Here is a 24824-nt window from a genome sequence, read left to right as displayed (position 1 = left end):
GATGCTTTGGCGCTGACGCTTTGATGCTTTGACGCTTTGATGCTTTGGACGCTTTGACGCTTTGATGCTTTGACGCTTTGATGCTTTGACTTTGATGCTGACGCTTTGACGCTTTGATGCTGATGACGCTTTGACGCTTTGACGCTTGGACGCTTTGACGCTTTGATGCTTTGGACGCTTGACGCTTTGATGCTTTGACGCTTTGACTTTGGACGCTTTGACGCTTTGGACGCTTTGATGCTGGGCGATGCTTGGCGCTTGGACGCTTTGACGATTTGACGCTGATGCACGACGCTTTGATGCTTTGATGCTTTGACGCTTGGACGCGCTGGACGCTTTGACGCGCTGACGATGCTTGGCGCTGACGCTTTTTGACGCTTTGATGACGCTTGGACGCTGATGACGCTTTGACGCTTTGACGCTTTTGGCGCTTTGCTTTGGATGCTTGATGCTGGATGCTTTGACTTTGACGCTGATGCTTTGCCCGCTTGGCGCTGATGCTTGCTTGACGCTTGGATATTGGCTGACGCTGGATGCGCTTTGCTGGATGCTGCCATGCTGGCGGACGGACGCTTGACGCTGATGCTTTGACGCTTGACGCTTGATGATTGCGGACGCTGACGCTGACGCTTTGATGCTTGAAGCTGGCGCATTTGATGCTTGCTGGAATGCTTTGATGCGCGCTGGATGCTGGGCGGGCGCTGACGCTTTGATGCTTGACGCTGACGCTTTGCGCTGATGCTTTGATGCTGCTTTGCATAGACGCTTTGATGCTTTCCACGCTGCGCTTGGACGCTTCATTCACCATTTTGGCCCTTCCGCCTTTGATGGGGATCGCCCCCGATTGATATTGGTTGCCTCGATTGGTTCCCGATGATGCCATATGTGTACGAAATTCTTCCTATTCCATTCCACAGCGTTTTAAGCCGCATACAAATTGGCTAGGCGGGCACATACTGGTGTGAAAGTCAAGTAGCAGCATCATGTTGCGAAATGTCTTCGAAACGCTATATATGTGGCCGTGTATGGGGGATATGGCCCCGGTAGATATTGGTTACCGATATATTGATCCTCTCTCGATGTGTATTAAGATGAGAGCTCAACGGAACACAACGCAAGGAAGTTACCCATTTGTCCCTCCCAATTCTATTCCCAACCCAAGTTTAAAACCCGAGGTCCCGCCCGTAATGGCCGGGTGGTGGTGGTGGGGCGATGGCAACATCGAAAGTGGTGGCAACATCGATGGCAATATCGAAAGTGGTAACCGCTTTTGACACTTCGTAATATGATACTTAAGACGCAGGATCGTTTATACTACGCCTAGTCGGTAGGTATATTATATTCAATGCACTATGTGTCCAATATAAGTTTCTAAACATAAATATAATGTACTACCTACTTACTATACGCCTTAAGGCGATAAACGATATCTAAGTATCAAAGCTACTTCAACCAAAGGCATTAACAACACAAAGAAGTCGACAAAGTTCAACCGACGAACAACTCGTGAGGCCAAGCTTAAGTTGTTCCAAAGGCGTAACGGATGACAATCATTAACGACTTCATGCAGAAAAGGACAGTCTTACAACTATAAAATGCCACTTTCTCATTATGAGGACCTTAGTTTATAAGTAAGTAGAGTTTCAAAAATTCTATATGAACAAACTACTATGAACAAACAATTGTGAACAAACTGACGTGGCAGTTTGGTAGTTGACAGTAACAGTTTGATAGGGCAACATGATAGTGCAACCACCCATATTGCAGAGGTAAATAGTGCGACGTCAGTTTGTTCATAAATCACAACTCGTAATTTTTTCTCTTTTACTTACACGGGGGGTTAAGATGCATAGAACATGGGCTAGAAAGAGAGACGGATATATTCATAGAGACGTGGATGCCAACCGATCCACAGCTGGGTTAAGGCAGATGTGGTAACGTTTGTACTCAATTCGGATGCCAAACAATCCAGCCTAGATTAGGGAATGTGTACGACCTCCCATCTTATGACTCAATCAAACATGTTTTCATGCTGTTTGTGACATGGCGGAATCTTTGGTGGTATGTTGTTTTTGGCTCACGTCAAGTCACACCAATAAAGTTGTGGTCAACAAATGCTGCATGGAATGAACACTCTAATCATTTTGGATGGACTTGTTAAGTCCAAGGCCCAAAATTTCGATATCGGTTCATATATCGGTGTACCAAAAAAGCGATATATATCGGATATATCGGATATATCTATTTTTTTGGTGACCAGTCCAAACTATTTAAAATATCGGAAATATCAGAAATATATTAGAAATATCGGATTTATATTAAAAAATAGTTAAAAAGTCAACCGATATATATCGATTATATCAGAAATATCGATTATATCGGCGATATAAAGTTTCATATTGGAAATTTCGATATATATCGGAAAAAAGGGATTCAATATTCGGTGGATATATCAAAAATATCGATATTGGTGTGCCAATTTACCGAGATATATCGGGGATATTTTGGGCCTTGGTTAAGTCTACCTTGTCCATTTTGTGCTGTTGCAGCATCATTTGGGCAGTCGGCAGACTTTGTATTTGAGTTTTGATTACCTTCTTAGTCGCCAAGGGTTGCAATATATTACCTTCTTATTGTGCCTTTTTTTGTATAGATTTTTCTACAAGGAAATAATGATAAAAAAAAAAAATGAGTTAAAAGAGAATTATAGCTTGTTGTGGGAATTGAACCTGGACACTCACTGTTGTGGTGTAGACCCAACACCACTTGAGCTCTTACATCTTTACAACAGATGGAGTAAACAATTAACCATCTAACCCTCGCCAGAATGTCCTTGGACTTCCAAATTATTAGGCGACCACCGGCCGTTGTCTAAGAACATACACTTAGATTACTTGTCTTGTGCCCGGTTTCGGCTGATTTGGTTCGTTACGCTCTAAAGTCGGCAAATACTCTGTGGAATCCACCCGCGAGTGCTAAAAAGTGAGTTTTGAACCACCAGAATGCCCTAATTTGGTGAAATTTGGGGTCCAAAACGCCTACGGCATTTTGCCGCGGCGTAGCCCTCGAAAAAACACCCCGAATCAAAAAAAAATTCGCCCCGATCGGACATCCCAGTCCAAAGTTATGGCCGTTTGAAGTTTTCCAAATCAACTGCCCAAAATGCCAAATCCGGGTCACCCATTCATAGTTCATACTAACAGTACAATTATTCAATTGCCGATTTTGTCCTCTTCAACAACCGAATCGTCTATTTATAACCAGGGGTATATCAGTAAATACATATTATCACAAACACCACTCCTCCAGAGGGAGGATTTGATCTCTTCTCCCCGAACCTGTCATCCCACTCTACACGTGACCATCAAACCTATATTATACAACACTAGAAAATGAGCACGTCTGTCATCCAAATCACAACTACTTTTAGTAGTATGACCTCAAGGTATGCTCTTTTATCCCCATTACTTTATTTGATTCGTTGCCAATTTTCTCTTTACCTTAGTCGAAAGATGGAAGGGAGCACTTTAAGTTCTTCTAATTTAATTCTGATTGACGATAAACTCTGATTACTTTACCAATCCTCTAATGGCTTATTTATTATTACAAATTTTGCCCATTTAATTGTTACTGTTTGGGTTGACTTAATCCCCAATTGTTTGATACAGTGTCTGATTGAATTTTGTGTAGGTTTCCTTCACGTGTTCATTGCACGAATCTGGTTCAAGAGTCAATACAGTAAATGCAAACTTTCTGCTACGAATGGTACTTCCTTCTCTACTGCTCTAAACTTGGACCAACTTGTATTGACTGTTACGTGAAGCTTTCATGTTATTCTTTATGTTGATGATATTCTTATCAGTTATGATGCCCTGTTATTATTAGGTGAACTTCAGTTTGTTTTATCTTATGTAGTGTGACTGAAATTAAGTTGTCCAGTTGGTCTGTTTCTGTCAATTTTTTGGGCTGCATTCCATCCATCCACATGCTAAACTTTTTTTCATGAACCTTGTGCCTGATATATTGTTATCAAATGGGACTGTTATTCGGGCTAATTAGCTTCATCTATTTGACTAATTTTAAGACGTTTTAACTGTGAACTGTTTAATCCAGAAGTAAATTAATATTTATGATCCCCAAGCTCTTCTTTTGGTTGCAGAATTATTAGTACCTGTGAAGTGCTTTGCTGGTAATTGGATTCGTATCAAAGGTATGTGAAATGTGTTTATTATACTTGATTCGAGATTCAGATGCCACTGCCCCCTCCCTAATAGGTAAATAATTAACTAGCATAGTATACACCTCATTCTCACATTCTAAGGTTTTCATTTTAAGTAATAATAATCTACTTTTCTTCTATGTAATAATAATCTCTATAATAAACCATTATATTTTGACTCGGCATGAAATGAAAAATCCATGATTTGTGCAATTTATGACAAGTGTACATCTATGTTATGGCTTCATACTTAACGATCCAAGAATATCCGAAGAGATTCATTTGTTTTCGCATGTTTTGTGTATTGGGATTCTTTTTTTATCCTTTGCATGTATAATTGTTGATTATATCGTCAACAATATCGGTCAAAGTCAATAATATTTAGTCAAAGTCAACAATATCAGTCAAAGTTAACAATTTATATCGGATATATCAGTCGATATATATCGTTATATCAGAAATTGCGATGTATATCCGGAAAAAAAGGTTTCAATATTCGGTTGAGATATATCGAATAAATCTATGTCGGTGTTCCAAAAAAACGATATATATCGGCGATATTTTGGGCTATGATTGTTCATAGTCATAAGTTATGAACATTTTTTGTTCATATCACAATTGGACTATGAACAGTGATTGCTCATAGTTCGGTAGCTATGAACAATGAGTGTTCATAGTCCATATTGTACATACTATGAACAATCAATGTTAATAGTCATGAGCTATGAATATTCTTTGTTCATATCATAATTGGACTATCCAAACGTTATGTAGGATTTCAAAGTTCTTAATTATCTTATGTAACTATGTAACTAGAGACATACTGCAACACTGTAGGTATATCGGAGATTCTGGTGGAAATATATCAATTCTGAAGCTTGATCTTGCCAAATATCATTTAGTACAGATGAATTATAGAATTCCTCTTTCAGCATCTCACGGTGAGAAACACACTCATTTGAGACCTTGTTCGTTTTCCTGTTAGTTCTATTTCAATGAATAATGATATATACATTTTCACATGTAGAATTCTTATTCTTAAATTCTTTTATCTGAGGTTCATCAAAATGCATTGAAAAATTACAAACAAAGAATGATTCTTAGAAGCCCCACATAAGTGTGTACCATCTTCCATTGTTCATAGCAATTACTGGTATGTTAAGGAGTGTGTGTTAGAATTTAGAAAATTGAAAAGACAAATATCCAATTTCAACTATATCAATAATTCAAAATGAACTTCCACACGCTTTATTTTATAACCGGTTTGTCTAGCCATTTGTAATCGTAAGTTTCAATCTTACGACCGTAAATGTGATCAGTCCTCGATCTCTCCTTTGATCGGTGAAACATAACTCTCCTAGATATAAATTTGGAAGCAATACAACTTAGCACTTCGCTTATAATAGAAGCTTAGTGCGAAACAAGATTTTTTTTCTTTTCTTCTAGTTCTATTTTTGTTCCTTATGAAAGCATTCTACTGTTGTGGCACCTATTTTAGGACTGAGTGCTGGATGATATCTATGAATCTAGTGTGACACTTAATTTCAGTTTAACTTGAGGAGTTTTCTTTCTTATGTGCAAATAAATTAAATTTACTATGACAATGCAGTCTTGTTGTATTATGGGGACTTGAAAAACCAATGGCTAAGAGTCTTATTGTATTATGGGGACTTGAAGAAAGTAAGGGAATTCTTCTTATGGGTCGAAACATGCAGTCATTATCCAATGAAACAAAGAAAGTTATTTCTTCATGATGGGCATGCCCCTCTGGAAGTAAAGTCGTTGTTGGATATAGTAATGGAGAAGTATACCTTTGGAGTGTGCCACCACTTTCAAATCCAAGTGCAATAATATTAGCAAATAGGGAACTAACTTCACGCAAGAAAACGCCCCTCCTCGTGTAAACTTTGCTATTTTACTTGGTTGGTCGGTATATTAGAACATCTATGTTGTTTTTCATTACTTTTCGTTGTGGATGAATAGAATAATTTAATTGCTAGATTGAGTTATTGATGAATGGAAGAATTTAATTGGTACATTGTAGACTAAAAAGGGTGCAGGTGCAAGTGGCCCCACATATAAAAGGGCTAGAAAAACCTTTTTTTTTTAATAAATGAGAAATCATTAGTAACGGATACAAAACCGTTAGGAATGTAAATCATTAGTAACGGATATATAACCGTTAGGAATGGAAAATTAGTAACGGTTATAAAATGTCAGAAAGGGAAAATACCAACACTTTATCAGTTGCAAACAAACGTTGTGCAAAATTAGTAACCGTTGGTAATGAATTGTAACGGTTTTTATATGTCACTGAAATTAATTTCAGTAACGTATAGTATCCGTGACTAAATTTTGTAACGGAAATCAAACGTGACTAATATCTGTTACTGTTGATTGTCACGCTTTTGTGTCAAAGCAAGATAACCATTACTAATATTTTGTGGCGAAGATAATATTGAAACTACTTGAATAACAATGCATTTCCAATAACAATGCCTATTCTATCAGAGGAGTTTCAATTCTAGTATAATCAGGCTTGTTTTTTGTAGACACAATAATACGACCCTATCTAGAATTTTACACACTACACCTGCATCAATGGCTAAAGAACTAGAGATTTTTATAAAACACTAAACTTATCAATGGCTAAAGAACTAGAACTTGAATAGCCGGTTGCAGACCTAGTGGGGGATTTTCAAATTCCCCCAAATATATTTAACTTGTTACCGGTTTTCCATGGTTTAGACCACTAGAAGCATTATCAACACATGCGTAGGATAGAACAAGTTCTCACTACATTCCATCATCCTAGCGTAAGTCCGGATCAAGTTAAACTTAGGGTGTTTCCATTCACCTTAGCCGACAAGGCGGTGTCTTGGTTAACTGCCCAAACACCAAACTCTGTGGACTCATGGGCTAATCGTGTTCAATTGTTCATGGAACAGCTTTTACCCACTCCACGAAGACAGATGAAATGCTTCAAAAGATTCATTTCTTCCGCCAAAATCTTTATGAATCCTTTTCGAGGGCCCGAATCGCTTCAATCGATCTTCTCATTGAATGCCCGCATCATAATCTTGCGAAAAGACACGCTTGTTCGTGGCTTTCTTCAAGGGGCTTTTACATCGTCGTCATAAGGAGGTTCTAGATATCATGACCGGGGTAGTTTTCTTAGTAAAGGAGCATTGGAGGCTTATAAATTCTTAGAAGATCAATCTAAGAGGAACAACAATTGGGGAGGTAACGACTCTTCCCGCCTCCACTCTTTTCTTCTTTGAGGTTACACTTGATCCCGAGCTTAAAACTCTTATCGATGCCCTCACTAAAAAAGGTAGATGCCCTTCTCTCGTTCAATAACAACCCACTCCAAATATGAACATTAACTCTACTTTCGTTGTAATGTCTGCTTTAGTCGTGGAGCATTTTGACTTCTATCATTTCTTTGTCTATACACAACCATCACACTTCAACCAGTTAAGTCAACATCAAGGACAAAGAAACTTAGGTGACCAAAATAGAGGTTTAGTGCCCATGACCCAAAACTATCAACATCAATACATGAACGCTCAACAAGCCTTAATTTCAGTCCACCCATCTATAGACAAAGTAGTAGTGACCTTGTTGGAAAAACAAAATCAAATTATGCAACAAAACTCCAACTTGATGAAAGATCGGCATGATCAAAACTCTAATATTATCAAAACAAACGATGCAAATGGCACAGTCTTTGTGCCTAAAGGTTATTGACATGTTTCTTAACCAAAATAATAACCAAACATGCGTGTTTCCAGGTCACGCAGTGCCTAATCCTAAGTCAACAAACACCGCCTTCAAAATAAACAATATTCAGTGTAATGGTAATATAACCCCAGGGGACCTACATGCGATCACTACTACTCTTCGCTCAGGGAGAGTAGTTGATAACAAAAGTGACTATGCTTACAGATCGCCCGCAAAATGGAAGTTCAAAACGAAAACCATACCGAATATTGTCATAAACCCAAGACCCTATAACCGTAGGTTCTAGTCCAACCACAACCAAGAAGTACAACCTGACTAAATACCACCATAGAAATTGATGATCCTACACCTGTAGAGGTTCCAATATGAACACCTAGATGGAAAATGACTAAAGATAAAGCAAAAACTAATAATACTTTTGAACCTTATGCTAAATATAGAGATAAACCACCATATCCCCAGAGACTAGTTGTGTCTAAAAAGGACGAGAATTTTGATGAGATTACGGAAGTGTTTAAAAATTTGACTATAAACCTATCTTTTCTTGTTGCTATAAAAAGTGTACCTGGACACGCTAAGTTTCTAAAAGAGTTGTACACCAAGAAGAGGAAAACTAACATACCCCACAAAGCATTCTTAACTGAACAATATCTCTCTTTATTTTGAACATAACGAATTGTTAAGTACAAGGACCCCGTCGCTCTATCTCATAATGCACCTTAAAGTGATACTTTCAGAATAACTACTTTATTAGACCTCTGGCTAAAGTGTTAACTAGTCTAAACAAAATTTCAACCAACTAGGTCTAACAAAATTTCAACCAACCAAAATGACTTTGCAATTAGCCGATCATTCTCAAGTAAAGTTTAGGATTTTACTATCTCGTTGACTTTGTTATTCTCGTCCACGTGTTTTACTCATGATTCCATTCCCATCATCTTAGTATGCCCTTTCTTGGCAACCGCCAATGCCCAAATCAATTACGGATGGCTCAATGACTTTTTTTTTTGAAATCTTTCTCGTAGGTTAACATGTTTAGACAAAAGCGGCACAACTAGGTTTGCCTGTAGAAAGAGAAGTGAAGTCCATTGAGAGTTTTGTATATTACATTAGTGCTTTCAACGATCTCGCCCCCACACTAGTAGATACCCTCTTATGTAAGAAGACAAAGATCACAATTTTGACTCCTTGAATATAACTCCAAATAGAGAAAGCATTTTCCACCCGCCTTCCGACCTATACGAGATGGAGTAAATCTCACAATAGATCTAGATAGATGAATTTCTCAAAGATGGAGATGAATACCATAATTATGTGGATGCGACCAAGCTAGATGAGGAATTCTATGAGTTTCTAAGAGCCTGTGATGATCCACCCTCTCAAATACTACCTAGAGCACCACCCGACCACTATTCACCTGAGCTAATCCCTCATAGAATTCAACCATTTTTTCCATTCCATCCTTCTAAAACTTATCGACATCCCACGTATTTTCCAAAACCATCAATTTTCTCGCACTCATTCACTTGGCCTCCCTTTCGTAGGAGGAAAAAGAAGAAACTGTATGCTCAATTAGATTCTATATCCATCAGAATTCCTTCTCATTCCACTAAGCCACGTCATAGGAAATTTTGGTGCTTGATTATGTTTGATGGTGCATTCCGTGTTAACTATTTATGGAAAAATCCACAATTATTTAGATTATTGATATATGGTAAACTGCATGTTAATACATATATATCACATTAAGTCTAATGAATTTGACTTTGAAAGACCCAAGTTTTTGTACAATATCACCTTTCTGAAGATAGGCCAAACAAAAAAATTTTCAAACTTAAAAAGAGTTTTCCAATTTTGTTTGGGGTGGCGATTTTGGTATTTCATTTCAAAACATTTTGCCACCCATCACTGTCATGTTTACTCCAATTTAGTTAATATGTCGTTGATAAGAGCCCAAAACCCAGTAGTTTTAACCCCTTAACAATAATATTTTTTAACCAATTATCAGTAATAAATAAAAGTTAATCCGATTCGTTATTTTTATAGGTAGCCAATTATAGGCTCGATTTTACCCAAAAAATATGGCTCCTCCTCATTTATGCACGAAATCGTGGATCTTGTCTCCTCCATTTCGGAGACGTAAGACTTAACTCTTAAGCAAGGAGTTTTATAGGTAGCCATTAGCATATAATTCTAGATCTAGTTTTTAGATTCAAGTAATTAGTTTTAGATTATCTTGTTTTTAAATTAGTTATTGAATCATTGATAATTCTTCATTAGATTAATAAAAATAGTTAGTTATTCATAATTTCAGTTTTGATTTATCAAAGTATTTAGATCTAAATTCAATTACTTAGTTGTTAATCATTTCTTAGTTGTTAATTTAGTTTTGAATTCTTGATTAGATTAATATAATAAATTTATAATCTTTATATCATGTCTTGCTTAAATTCATATAGAAATGATAGTTTTATGAATCAAGGCTAAACCTCAATTAGAGGGGTTTGAGGAAATCTTGATAAAAACTTGATTGTGTAGTATAGAAATAGTTGTAAGAGTCTATTCCACTCTAGAAGGTAGTTGATTCGCCATGAGAATGGGTTGAACTTCCTCACATCCTAGTCATTATTTGGTAGAGATTGTCATAATTGATTAGGGATTAGAACGACCAATTCTTATTGTAAGAACGTAAGAATTGGATTACAACAATCTATGCTAGTGTATTAAGTTGGATTCAAGGTGGAATCAAATTCCACTAATTCTTTATCTAGATTCAAACTTAAGTATTTCCGTAGTTTGAATTATCGTAGTTATTATTTTAGTATTTGAATTGCCATCATATTATAATTTCCATCATACTCTCATTAACTTTGGATAGGATTGATAGTCTTAGAAAACATTGAATACTAAAGAACTAGGAGTGGAACGAATTCTCTACTCCAACTCTATTGTGATAGCATCGAGAGTAGAAAATTTTGATAACATAATCGGAATTAGTTTTAGTTTTACTTGTGACTGAGTCTCGTAGCTTATTCGTAGGTAAAACTATCATTTTACGTTTATCATGCGTAACAGTTTAATTGTGCTTCATGTTATCATATCATCTTTATAATATTTATGTTACACGTACTGCCAATTTTTGCCACATTTCTATGGTAAATTATTTGCTTATCTCTTTACACTTTGAGGACAAACCGTTTGATTGTTTGGAGGTGAGATAGAAACATTTAAAAAAATTAGACACTTTTAGGGTGTAAATTACGACTTTTCTTTATAAAATATTTAAAAATCATAAATACTTTTTATACTAGGCAACTTAGTGATAATGGTATTGTTTCCTTCTCCATGATGATGATATTAGTCTAGAAATCTCACATAGTATTTGAATTAGGATTTAATTTTTGAAACATAGATTAATATATAGGTAATAGTCATCAGATCTTTTCATGAACATCTTGCGTGAGCATCTTTGATTAGATTTTGCAATATTTTTCCGAGACCTGGTTAGAGTACTTAATACATATCCCGTGAGCATCTAGCCTAAAAAAGCCATAAAAAGTGAAATATCCGAGTGATGATTTACACAAGGGAAAAGTAAATTCCGAGTAGAGAAATCACACATCTACTTGCTTGATCACCATACCATATTCTAAGCTTGAGAATTTAGGCCCTCTTTAGATCGATATAAAACATAAATTCACACTTATATGAAATTTATTATCCGCTAGTTGCCCCATCGAGCCTTTCATTAGCATTTTCACAAACTAAAAATCCTTTACCCAATAAAATAAAATAAAAAATAAAATAAGCCTACCCGGATAAGTATGAGAAATAGGATGAGTGAAGAAAAGAAGAAAAAAACCATTGTAAAACAAAAATTAGTTAGTTCTTTAGAAAAGAAAAAAAAAAGAAGTTTCCATCCAAAGAAAAAAAAAAAAAAAGAAAAAAAAATAGAAATAAAATAAAAACTCCAAAAATATAATAAAATGAAAAAAAGCTAAAATAAAAAGGGATGGAAACAAAATATAGAAAAAAAAACAAGGTTTCTCCTAGTTACATAATATGAAGACACTATTTTCTCAGACCGGTCTTTTTGAATATCCATTTCCTTTCTTCTTTAACCAACACCTACGCCTCAGATCACCTAATAAAGACCAGAAGCTCAATTAGGAATAGGTTGGTGTGATAGTAAGTGGTAGATGTGTTTGATTGACCTCGGCTTTTTCTTGGATTGTCATTAAGATTGTGAGGAAATGTGTGCTTTCCACCGCATTAATCGGAGTTAACGAACTTAAGTGGAAAAAATCGAGTGTTATGTGTTTTGACACATTCCTCATGAGAACCTATTTAGGCACGCTTTTACCCCAAAAGTGTTAGAAATGGACTGTCATTGCATTTTATAGCATAGTTCATTGTATAGTTGTTTATCTTAAAATGATTTGATTATTATGCATGTATTAGTTTAAGTTTTAAAATGATCATCCTTGTTTTAAATACTAGTGAGGCGATAGATTCGTGAGATAAAATTAGGGAACAATTACTTTTATTTTTTTAGTCGTTGTAGTATAAATGAAGTTTGTGAGTACATTCTTTCTAGAAAACTCTCACGGGCTATAACTCGCTCACTAGGGAATTCTTAGTGGTTTAAGGCCTTATCGCGATATGGTCAATGCAATCCTTTCGATGAAACGAGACTAGTTAAAAATACATTTTTGGTCACTTATTTTAATTTCTCATATTTGCTTGAGGACAAACAAATTCTTTGTTTTGGGGTGGTTTGATAAGAGCCAAAACTCAGTAGTTTTAACCCCTTAATAATATTACATTTAGACCAATTATGTATATAATAAATAAGAGTTAATATTGTTTACGTGTTTTTGTGTATTTTAGGTCTTGGAGTCAAATATGTGAAGAAATATGTCACTTTTGCAAGTGAAAGGAGCAAAGGTTGGTTGCTAAGAAGTTCTATGATTAAAGCCCAAGTTTTAAGAAGAAAAAACATTTTTAAAGCCTAGTCAAAAGCTAAAAAATCAAAGTCAACGCCGGTAGAAAAAAGAGAAAAAGTCAATGAACTTCCATAGCCGTATCTTTGAACTCGGACACAGGAATCGGGGCTATTATATGTCAAAAAACGACCGCTCGAGAAAGAGCTTTCTAATGGTCTAGACCTTGATCCAATAAGAGGAGCGTATAGCGAAAAAGCGTCATTGTAATTTCCATCATAGAATCCCTATTTGGACATATGTAATTAGATTTTGGGCTTGATTTCATGGCCCAAAACATGGCTTCGAAACCCATGCACGAAATTGTAAACCTAACCCTCTCCTATATAAAGAGGTTTAATTTAAGGCTAAACAAAACTTGGTTACTCCCCTTTTAAGTTTAGTTATAAATTAGGGCTCTCTCTCTGTCTCTCTCCTTTTTAGTTTTAGTTTATAAGTTTAGTTGTAGCCTCCATTAGAATTATTAATAAAAGATTTAGTTTATTCAATTCAATTATTTCTTCTTTACATTATGTCTTCCTTTCATTCTTTTGTTCATGATAGTCCATGAATCAAAGCTAAACTCCATTAGAAGGAGTTTGAATGAAGCTTTGGAGAGGACTTGATTTGTTAGTATAGATTTGTTGTTAGGGTTTTCAGTTTAGGTTTTTCTTGACTTAGAGATAAGAAGAGTTTAACCTAAACTAGATAATAGTGAGTTTGCCATGAGAATGAGAACAAGCTTTCTCTCATGCTAATTAGTTTATGACTAGAGATAGTATAAAGTAATTAGGGATCATTAAAGGTCTAGTCTTTATATTTTAACCTTGTGTGAGAATATCTAGACTAGGGTTTTCTATACAAATCTATACTAGCATATTAAGAAATCAAAAAGTGGATTTCAATCTCTCTCTAGCTTTCTCCATCTTTGATTCATCTATATTTAATTACTTTAGTTAATATTAGTATAAAATCAATTGATATCTTGTCTAACATGGAGACTATCCACCAAAGATCAAGAAACCCAATTATCAAGATTTTGCTAGATCGGATGGAAGCCCAGTAACTTTGTTCGAATAGAGATGCTTCGACGCGATGCCACCCGTGGAGGACTCTGTTTCACCGAGTCAAACCGAGTATGAGCGTCGTCGCCAAAAACAGATGGTTCAAGCCATTCTCCATCCTGGGCCAATCTCCATCTCGAGGTCCATCTTCATCACACAACAACTAGGTGTTCACCATCAGTTGTGGTTCACTGTTATTTCATGGTTTTGATTGTTTTATTAGTTGGATTTTAATTCAAGAGTTAAATTTAAATAGTAATGTGTTTATTTAATGTTGTTTGGATTTAAATTTTATTTTTAATATAATTGGTTATTTTCGTCTTCGCTTGTTTTTATCATTAATCCCACCTTCCCCGAATTGTTTGGGGGTGGAAATATTTATACCGAAGCATAAGTCGTTATATGATCATCTAACGTAAAGTTGTATTGGAGGAAAGGTTGATAATTTGGCCGATATCGGCATATCTATGATTTTGTGTGGTGGTAGCATGAAATCTAGGAGAGTTTAGAAGTTACCATTCTAAATCCAAGATGAAAGATACCGAGATTTATAGAAAATCATGGAAATGGTTTGTTTCCGTTTTTTGGTTGGAATTTTTCTATTTCCTAAATTGCCTTCAAAACAATTTGGGAACTTGCCGATTCCTTTTGGTAGCTCGGAACCTATTTAAACTCCTTTCTTTCTACACTAACAAACCACACTACACCCCACCATCATCCCGCAAGACCTTCCACTCCAAGTTTTTCTTTCTTTTTGCTCTAAACTCCGGTTTCAAGATTTACGCCAGCGCTGCGCCTCTATATTTTCACAAAATTTTTGTCGAGGCGACCAGCGCCCTTTTGTATTCGACCAAAACAAAGTAATTCTAAAATTCAAAACCAGCGGCGCATATATGTGGCGCACCCGGCGCCTATTAACGCTGAAATTCCAAATTTGGAGGGTCGATCCGGATTTTTGAACTGCTCAAAGAGTTGTTGTGATGACATCTCCTATAGTACATACGAATTCTTCAAGATGTGTTGGGCACCGAGACTATGGACATTGGTTCCGACCACGGGATCCTGCGATTAGGATGGATGGCGCCATCTACCGGTAAGTGATGGCGATTCATATTCACCACGGACTTCTTTGCTTATTTCTACGACCATGTTAAATTCTATTGTAATCGGGATGGAGAACAAGAATTCTCTCGTCAGAAGTCGAAGATACGACACATCAATTCGATAAAAATGTGGTCGCTTTAGTTTCGGGATTACCAATACGATCCTGTTAACACATGGGCATATATGACCGATAATGCATATCTTTATGATTATACATATTTCCATGAGTATTATGGGGGAGGGTATTTCGAGTAATGGACCAGGCGATATAAAGCATTGCCGCGGTAGCCTTTCCTAAACGTAGGCACCACCATATTATTCATCCCGATGAATATTTTGGGGAATGGCGCTTCATTTCGCAAAACAAGATCTTCTGGTGACATTTTCCTCGCTTTAAATGGTGGACGTCGCCCGATATGACATTCCCCGAGTATTAGTCGCTAGTGTTTAAGAGAGAGCCCAAAGCATGAGGCATAAGTATCTTCTTATGCCTGTTTTTGTAAAGCGCGATCATCGCGTAGTTGTTTACGTGATACGTGAACAATTCCGCAGTTGGAAAAGGTTGAAGTCATGAGACCCACCATTAGATGGTTAAGCTCGTTCGCGAATAATGACTTGGCGGGATGGCGGTCGCGACCTCATTTGGTCGCGCCCGTACATCCCATTAGACATGATAACACTTAACAGGTTAGCATTAGTAGATGATAAATGGCGGCAAGCTTGGCAAATTATAATGGACCGGCGGGGATCGCGAAGGAACCTCGTCTTACCAACGAGGAAGAGGATGTTTAAAGCGGAGATAAGGTAAGTTATTAGCTTTATTAGTGTAATACTTATGTCCCAAGCAATTTAATTAACCCCATAATAGGTGGAACTCTTTATAGAGTTCGCGTCGGTTTATTTCCTATATTAGTATGTTCTAACCTTGTTTTGCGGATGTTCCGAATTTCCGCATTTCCATGGTATTTTTCTACCCTCTTTATTTAAATGCTTTGAGGACAAAGCATGCTTCTTGTTGTTGGAGGGGCATAGAAACACATGTAATTAAGGCATCCGTTTGGATATAGATATGTATAATATGCATTTGTTTCAAGTTAAAAAAAAAAAAAAAAAAAAAAAAAAAATATAAATAAATAAGTTTATCTTTATACACTTAGGAATATTGGTATTGTTTTCTTTCTCTATATGCTATCAACAATCTAGAAGTCTCCGCGTAGCTTTTGCATCGGAATAATTGTTAGAAACTTAGGTTAATATGTAGGTAATAATCTTTGCATCTATCTATAAATATATTACATGAGTATCTATGATTGTTAGCGATAAGTTTCAAATCTAGGCTAGAGTACTTATTCTACAAATCTGTAAGAATATAGCCTAAAAGCCTTATATGAAATGTAAACATTTGAGAAATGACACAAGGGAGAAGTAAAATCGGATAGAAATCACACGTCCACTTGCTTGATCACTATGCCATATCCTAAGCGAGAATTTAGGCCTCTTTGGATCGATATAGCCGTAAATTCAAACCTATGAATTATTTTTCCGCTAGTCGCCCCTCGAGCCTTCCTTTAGCCTTCCATAAACCACAATTCCTTTACCCTTCTACAAAACAAAACAAAATAAAAATTCAACTTACCCAATATAAAATAAGTCCGAGAATAGAATGAGTGAAGAAAAGAAGAAAAAAACCTATGTAAAATGAAATTAGTAGTTCTTGAGGAAAAGAAAAGAAGTTTCCATTCAAGGAAAAGAAAAAAATAGAAATAAATAAAAACTCCAAAAAAGAATAAAAGGGAGTCAAAAGCCAAAGAAAAGAAAAAAGAAAAATATGGCTAAGGATGGAAACAAAGTATAGAAAAAAGAAATAACAAGGTTTTCTCTAAGTTACATAATATGAAGACTCTATTATCTCGGACTTGTCCTTTTTTGAATATTCATTTCCTTCATTCTTAAACCATCTCCTAATCCCCACAACACCTAATAAAGACCTCTAGCTAAATTAGGAATAGGTTAGTGTGATAGTAAGTGGCGGATGTGTTTGATCGACTCAGAACTTCCTTGTTGTCATTGAGATTGTAAGGTAAAGTGTGCCCACTTGTGCAATCGAGTGCTGAAACTTGAACGGAAAAATCGAGTGGTTTTGTCTTCATATTTATGTGAGGACCTACTTAAGGACGCTTATTCCGAAGTTTTTAGAAACGAACCTCGCTAGGCATTTCATAGTATTACTCGTAGTATTTATATTTGTATCATAGATGATTGATTATTATGCATGTATTAGCTTAGGGTTTTGGCTTAGTTATTCTTATTCAATCTTAGTGAGATGTATAGATAGTTGGGACATAAATGAGGAAACAATAGTTTTATTTCTTAGTCGTTGTAGTATAGTTGAAGTTTGTGAGTACCTTCAATCGAAAACTCTCACGCGAGGCTAACTTCGTCCCACTAGGGAATTCCTAGTGGTTTAAAGCCTTGTCGTATATGGTCAATGCAATCGCGACTTTCAGTAAACGAGAGTAGATAGAACTCCATTTTTTTGTCACTTATTCTAATTTCTCATCTTTGCTTGAGGACAAGCAAAATGTTTGTTTAAGGGTTTGGTTTGATAAAACTCCAAATAGTTTTAACCCTATATGATCATCATACTTTTAGACCAATTATGTGAGTAATAATTAAGAGTTAACACCGATTACGTGTTTTTATGCATTTCGGGTTTTCAAAGTCCATTATGTGCGAAATGTGCCACTTTAGCGAGATAAAGGAGCTAAGGTCGGTTACTAAGGAGTTCCGTGATTAAAGGCTAAAATTCAAGAAGACAAAACCTTTCAAAAGTCGAAAGTCGACGCTGGCCGAAACAAAGACACACAAGTCGTGAGAACTTCCGGCCGTATCTTTGGACTCGGACCTGAATTGGGCATACCTTATGTCAAAAACGACCGCTCGGAAAGAGAGCTTTCCAATGGTCTAAGCCTTGACCCAATAAGAGGAGCAGAAGTGGACGAAAAGTCTGTTGAAGCCAACTTGCAACCGAGGCCTTTTGAATTTGAAAGAATTGGGTTTTGGGCTTTGATTCTGCGGCCCCAAAACATGGCTCCAAGCCCATGCACGATTTTTGGATCTGGACATATAAAAACAAAAGCTTAGCTCTTTGTTAATGGTAGCTAGTTAGACCTAAACAATATAGATAATTCTAGATCTAGTTTCCGATATTTTTAATTAAGTTTTAGTTTCATTTTCAATTCTTGTTTTAGATTAAGTCTTTGAATCATTGTTCTTGATTGATTAGATAAATAAAATAGTTATTTTGTTAATTTCGATTTTGTCATCTCAATTTATAGATCTAGTTTTAATTATTGTTGGTTACCATTTCTTAGTTGTTAATTAGAATTTAATTATTGTTTAATTTAGATTAGTAAATTTCAATCTTTGATAATATGTTTAGTTTAGATTCATATGGGAATGATTGAATGATTCAAGGCTAAAACCTCCATTAGAGGGGTTGATGAAGCCTTGATAAAAACTTAGTGGTATAATGTAGAAGAATTGTAGAATCTATTCCAATCTAGAAGGTCGTGATTCGCTATGAGAATGGGTGGACGACCTCACATGCTAGTTAGTATTCGGTAGAAATGCCATGAACACTAGGGATTAGAACTCGAATTCTTGCCGTAAGAACGTGACAATCGAGATACAAGAATCTATACTAGGTTATTAAGTTGGATTCGAGGTGGATTCAATTCCCCTCTAATCCTTTATATAGATTAAAAAACAATTGTATTTCCATAGCATTCGTAGTTAAATTCACATAATCAATTTCATATTGTATCGTAGTATAACACCCTTCGTAAATCTCTCATTAGACTTAAGACCGATTAATTAGATTAGAAAACATTCCATGCTAGAGAACTAGGAGTGGAGCGAATTTGTTACTCCACTCTATTTCGATAGAATTGAGAGTAGAAACTTTGATAAAAATAGACACGCATAAATAGTTTTAGTTTACTTACGTTTTGAGTTTTATCGTTTATTTCGTAGGTAAACTATTCAATTTTACATTTTATCACTGCGCAGCTGGTATTAGACAAAAGTATACGTTATACCGGCTAGTATTGGATAGGAAGTTAATACCTAGACAAAAAGGTGTTTGACAATGCATCTGACACCCCATCCTTGGCCAAGACGCGTTTTACGAGCAAAAAGTACTATGACCATTACCTATTAAGTGATGAGTAAGACTTACACCAAATGATTAGCTGAAGTTAAGTGAGAGAGAGTAAAAAGGAAGAGAAGGAAGGAGGAGAAATTTTTGGTACCCATCGTTTACCCGTGCCAGGAACGTTTGCTTTCGCGTTTGAAGACATTTATACTCAGTTCTAAAATAGAGTTTTTATGGACTACAGCTCCTGCGCTTGCAACCACACACTTCAAAATACTTTTGAGATCATAAAATAGAAGATAGCCCAACTACCAAAATGGCGTACCCTCTATAGAAAAAACAAGATTAAGTACGCCAAACGAAACATCTAGTCTATGTGGACTAGATCTTGGAGAAGAGTCTGTTCAACAGTTGGGGAGCGTAACTCGAGGTAATGTTTAAGGCATTGTCCATTTACTCGAAATTCGTTGTTATCTTGTGGATTAATGATAAATGATAAAATGATAGTTTACCTACGAAATGAACGATGAAACTCAAAACGTAAGTAAACTAAAACTTATTACGTGTCTATATTTATCAAGTTTTCTACTCTCAATTCTATCGAAATAGAGTGGAGTAACAAATTTGTTCCACTCCTAGTTCTCTAGCATGGAATGATTTCATAGTTAACTAATCGGTCTTAAGTCTAATGAGAGGTTTACTGAGGGAATTCCATAGTGCGAGGTGAATGAAATTAACAAGTTACTTAATAACTAAAATGATCTCAATCTTGAATGTGAATCTAGATAAAGAATTAGAGGGGAATTGATTCCACCTCGAATCCAACTTAATCACCTAGCATAGACTGTTGTAATCCAATTCTTACGTTCTTACTATAAGAATTGCTCGTTCTAATCCCTAATTAACATGGCATTTCTACCAATTATAACTAGCATGTGAGGTCGTTTACCCATTCTCATGGCGAAACACGACCTTCTATAATGGAATAGACTCTACAACGATTCTACACTTCTACAACTAAGCTTTCATCAAGGCTTCATCAACCCCTCTAATGGAGGTTTAGCCTTGATTCATCAAACCATCATTTCCCATATTATTATAACTAAACATCATATCAAAATTCTAACTTGACTAATTTAACTAACAATACTTCAATCTAATTTAACAACTCAGAAATGATAATCAACAAGAATTAAAACTAGATCTATAATTTGAAATGACAAAATCGAAATTGACAAATAGCTATTTTATTTATCAAACTAATTAAGAACAATGATTCTAAGAGTTTAATCTAAAACAAGAATTGAATTGAAGCTAAACTAAATTAAAAACAATTAAATCTAGATCTAGAATTATCTATAGTTTTAGGTCTAACTAGCTACCATTAACAAAGAGCTAAGCTTTTCTTTTTATATGTTTTCAGATCCAAAAATCGTGCATGGGCTTGGAGCCATGTTTTGGGCTAGAGAATCAGGCCCAAAACCCAATTCTTTCAGTCCAAAAAGGCCTCTTCAGCTATAGTTGACTTCAATAGACTTTTCGTCCACTTCTGCTCCTCTGATTGGGTCAAGGCTTAAACCATTGGAAAGCTCTTTCCGAGCCGGTCGTTTTGACATAAGGTAGGCCCACTCTGAAGTGTGAGTCCAAAGATACGACTTTGGAAGTTCTCACGACTTTGAGTCTTTTTTGCCCGCGTCGACTTTTCAGCTTTTGACCGGGCTTTAGAAAGGCTTTGTCTTCTTGAATCTTGGCCTTTAATCATAGAACTCCTTACCAACCGACCTTTGCTCCGTTATCTCGCTAAAGTGGCACATTTCTGCACATAATGGACTTTGAAGCTTGAAATGCATAAAAACACGTAATCAGTATTAACTATTAATTATTACTCACATAATTGGTCTAAAAGTATGACTGTTACAGGGTTAAAACTACAGTTTTGGGCTCTTATCAATTAACCAAAGAGATTTCCCCATAATGGGTCAGAGCTGACATAATGAAAGGACCAGACCATCGAGTTTTCAATTTACCGGGAAAAATGTGTAATATGGAGTTGTAAAGTAAAACTTTTTGGCCAATTTTGAAATCTTTACACAAAATGTGCTTGTCGTGCACTCTTTTCATATTAGCTTTGTAGGATTTTGAGAGATCATAAGCATCACTCCAAATCTCCTCAAGCTCATTTAATTGTAGTTTTTGCTTCTCGCCTGTCGCATTAATATTGTAATTGAAGCTTTTGATGGCCCATAGGGCACGATGCTCAAGTTCAACTGGCAGATGACAAGGTTTTTCAAAAACAATACGGTAAGGAGACATCCCTATAGGTGTTTTAAATGCCATTCAGTATGCCCACAAGGCATTTGATAAGCGGAGAGACCAGTCTTTTCTTAAGGGATTGACAATTTTTTCCAGAATGGACTTTATCTCTCTGTTGGAGACTTCCACTTGGCCACTCGTCTGTGGGTGATATGGAGTAGCCACTTTATGAGTAACTCCATATTTCTTCATTAAAAACCCAAAAAATTTATTACAAAATTGTGTACCCCCATCACTGATGATAGCCTTGGGGACACCAAAAAGAGAGAAAATATTTTTTTACAAATTTCACGATAGTCTTATGGTCATTTGAGCGACATGCGAGTGCCTCAATCCATTTGGACACATAGTCCACAACGACTAGAATGTAGAGAAAACCTTGAGAAATAGGGAAAGGTCCCATAAAATCAATTCCCCAACCATCAAAAATTTCCAAGATTAAAATGGGATTTAGGGGCATCATATTGCGTTGGGTAATACAACCTAGGTGTTGACAACGAATGCAAGCTTTGCAATGTTCGTGTGCATCGCAAAAAATGGTAGGCCAACAAAAACCACATTGTAAAACCTTGGCCGCAGTTTTCTTCCTACTGAAATGACCACCGCAAGATTGTTCATGGCAAAAAGATAACACGTCGGTGTGTTCATAGTTGGGAACGCAGTGCCGAATGAGTTGGTCAGAACAATACTTAAAGAGGTAGGGGTCATCCCAGAAATAATATTTTACAGTGGATAAGATTTTTTTATGATCAGGGCGTGACCAAGAGGAGGAACTTCCTCAATAACTAGGTAGTTAACGATATCCGCATACCATGGAGAGGAGAAAATGAAGTACAAATGCTCATCTGGGAAGGAATCACAGATGGCGTTAGAATCACTATTAATGTCACCAACCAGCCTTAATAAATGGTCACCATGACATTTTTGGGTTCCTTTCTTGTCTTTGATTTCCGGGTGAATTCTTGCAAGAGAAGGATCCAAATGAACAATCGCCGTTTAGCATCCTTTTTGCGTGTAGGTACCAAAGTGCGGCATGGTCGATATATATCACGATGGTGGATGATCCGACCGAGTAAGGACCGAAACTTATCGAAAAGCATAGACAATAGCTAGGAACTCTTTCTCGGTTAATGCGTGTAATTACGTTGAGCATCATTAAGAGTTTTACTAAGCGTAGTAAATGACAATGGGTTTGTCATCACGTCGTTGGCCTAGTACGGCGCTAATAGCAAAGTCGCTAGCATCACACATCAGTTCGAATGGTTGAGACCAATCAGGGGGTTAAATGATAGGAGCGGTAGTCATAGCGGTTTTTAAAGTTTCGAAAGCTTCTTTGCAATTGAAATTGAAGTCAAAGACCGCATCCTTAAGTAGGAGATTGGTTAAGTGTCAAGCAACTTTAGAAAAATTCTGAATGAATTGCTTGTAAAACCCAACGTGGCCTAAAAAGGCACGGATATCGCGAACTATTCAGGGGATAGGTAGAGAAGCAATTTTAACAATTTTAGCTTTATCAACCTCTATCCCATCTTTCGAAACAATTGACCTAGAACAATTCCTTTGGTCACCATGAAATGACACTTTTCCCAGTTAAGCACCAGGTTTTTCTTTTCGCATTGCGTTAACACTTTAGAAAGGTTGGATAGGCAGTCGTCAAAGGAGTTCCCATAAATGGAAAAGTCGTCCATGAAGACTTCCATATAACGTTCCACCATATCACTGAAAATGTGAAGCATACAGTGTTGGAAGGTACTAGGGGCATTGCGAAGACCAAAAGGCATTCGTTTGTATACAAAGGTGCCAAAGGAACATGTGAAAGTTGTCTTCTCTTAATCAGCTAGATCGATGACAATTTAGAAGTAGCCAGAATAGCTATCAAGAAAATAATAGTAAGCATGACCGGCTAAACGTTCTAGCATCTGGTCAATGAATGGAAGAGGGAAGTGATCTTTACGTGTTACGACATTAAGTTTGCGATAGTCAATGCAAATTCTCCATTTCACCTGGACACGAGTGGAGATGCATTCATCATTTTCATTTCGCACAACTGTAATGTCAGACTTCTTGGGAGCAATGTGGATAGGACTAACCCAAACACTATCAGAGATATGGTATATGATACCTGCATCAAGTAAACATAAAACTTCTGCCTTCTCTCCTGATCATTTCCATATCTCATTCGCAAAAATCAGACTGATAACGAAGCTGCAATTTAAGTTTGGAGTTGGGCTAAAAATCGATTTTTTTATGGGATTCGAATTGGGCTTGGGCCCAAGCCTACAGTACAACCCAAGAACGCATCGCGTTCTTCTTCCTCCTCTTCTTCAAACCGCCATTAACAAAAAAATAAAAAAAAGCTTCAAACCTAAAATAAAAATAGAAATAAATATAAAACCTAAATACAACCACGCCCCAAGTTTAAACCCACCCCAAATCTCCTCCTACCTACACCCACCACCACCTCCACCAATTTCAACAACCAAAAACCATCGGAATTTCAAAAAATTCGAATTGCCACCACCACCACCGCGCCTCCTACAATTAATTTTAGTTAGAGTGTTTTAAAATAAGTCTCCCTACCTTATTCCAACCAACAAAACTTATCAAAACTCCAATGGCTCAAAGACGTCGCTTATTGCCGGAGCACGCATTTAATGCCGACCACTTCGCGCTGTTTTATGGTGACGAGATGGTTAGGCGAGACTTGAGTGGGTTGTTGTACTCGACAGACGACTTTTACCACGAAGATTTGGTCCGAGAGTTTTACAGGACGAGGGAGTTGGATGGGAATAGAATTTTAGTTAAGGTGGTTGGGAGGAGGAGAGAGGTTACTATTGGGTTGTTGGCTGAGAGTTTAGGCATTCTGCCTAGACACCATCTCGATGCCACATTACATGATTCCCAATTTATTGCTGTAGAAACTTTGATGAACGCGACTATTTTTGAAGGGAACTACAATGCGAGCTCGCATTGTGTTCGCCAAGCGTCTCTCAAAACCAACCAGCTGGCTGTAGCTCAGTGGATTGGTAGGAATGTAATAGGGAAGGAGAAAGTCAGCGACATAGGTCTGAACTACCTTCACGTGCTATGGATACTCCAGCAGTAGAAGTATGAGTTTTGTATTGTGGAGTTTTTGAGAAACATGATTAGGGGAGTTGGGAAGAGTATTGCACCTCTCCCGATTTTGATTACAAAGATCATGATGACTGATAATCGTAAAAACAATAGAATCCTAAATATTA

The 24824-nt window shown here is 36.6% G+C and overlaps 1 long non-coding RNA gene across 4 annotated transcripts; it reads left to right on the top strand.

The window, feature by feature from the left end:
- The first annotated feature begins 3283 nt into the window (after positions 1-3283).
- On the top strand, positions 3284-13459 carry LOC147496194 (uncharacterized). Of its 4 annotated transcripts, none has more exons than XR_015194542.1 (5): positions 3284-3445; positions 3691-3765; positions 4160-4210; positions 5057-5160; positions 12854-13459. It is a non-coding gene; the product is annotated as an uncharacterized LOC147496194 (long non-coding RNA). The 4 variants fall into 4 exon arrangements; XR_015194544.1 differs by lacking the exon at positions 12854-13459 and adding an exon at positions 10010-10033 and having other exon boundaries at positions 3307-3445; XR_015194543.1 differs by lacking the exon at positions 12854-13459 and adding an exon at positions 5829-6253 and having other exon boundaries at positions 3307-3445.
- The last annotated feature ends 11365 nt before the right edge of the window (positions 13460-24824 follow it).

This window comes from Coptis chinensis, chromosome 5 (genome assembly GCF_015680905.1).
Source record: "Coptis chinensis isolate HL-2020 chromosome 5, ASM1568090v1, whole genome shotgun sequence".
Lineage (NCBI taxonomy): Eukaryota > Viridiplantae > Streptophyta > Magnoliopsida > Ranunculales > Ranunculaceae > Coptis > Coptis chinensis.
This window is presented reverse-complemented; position numbering and strand designations above follow the sequence as displayed.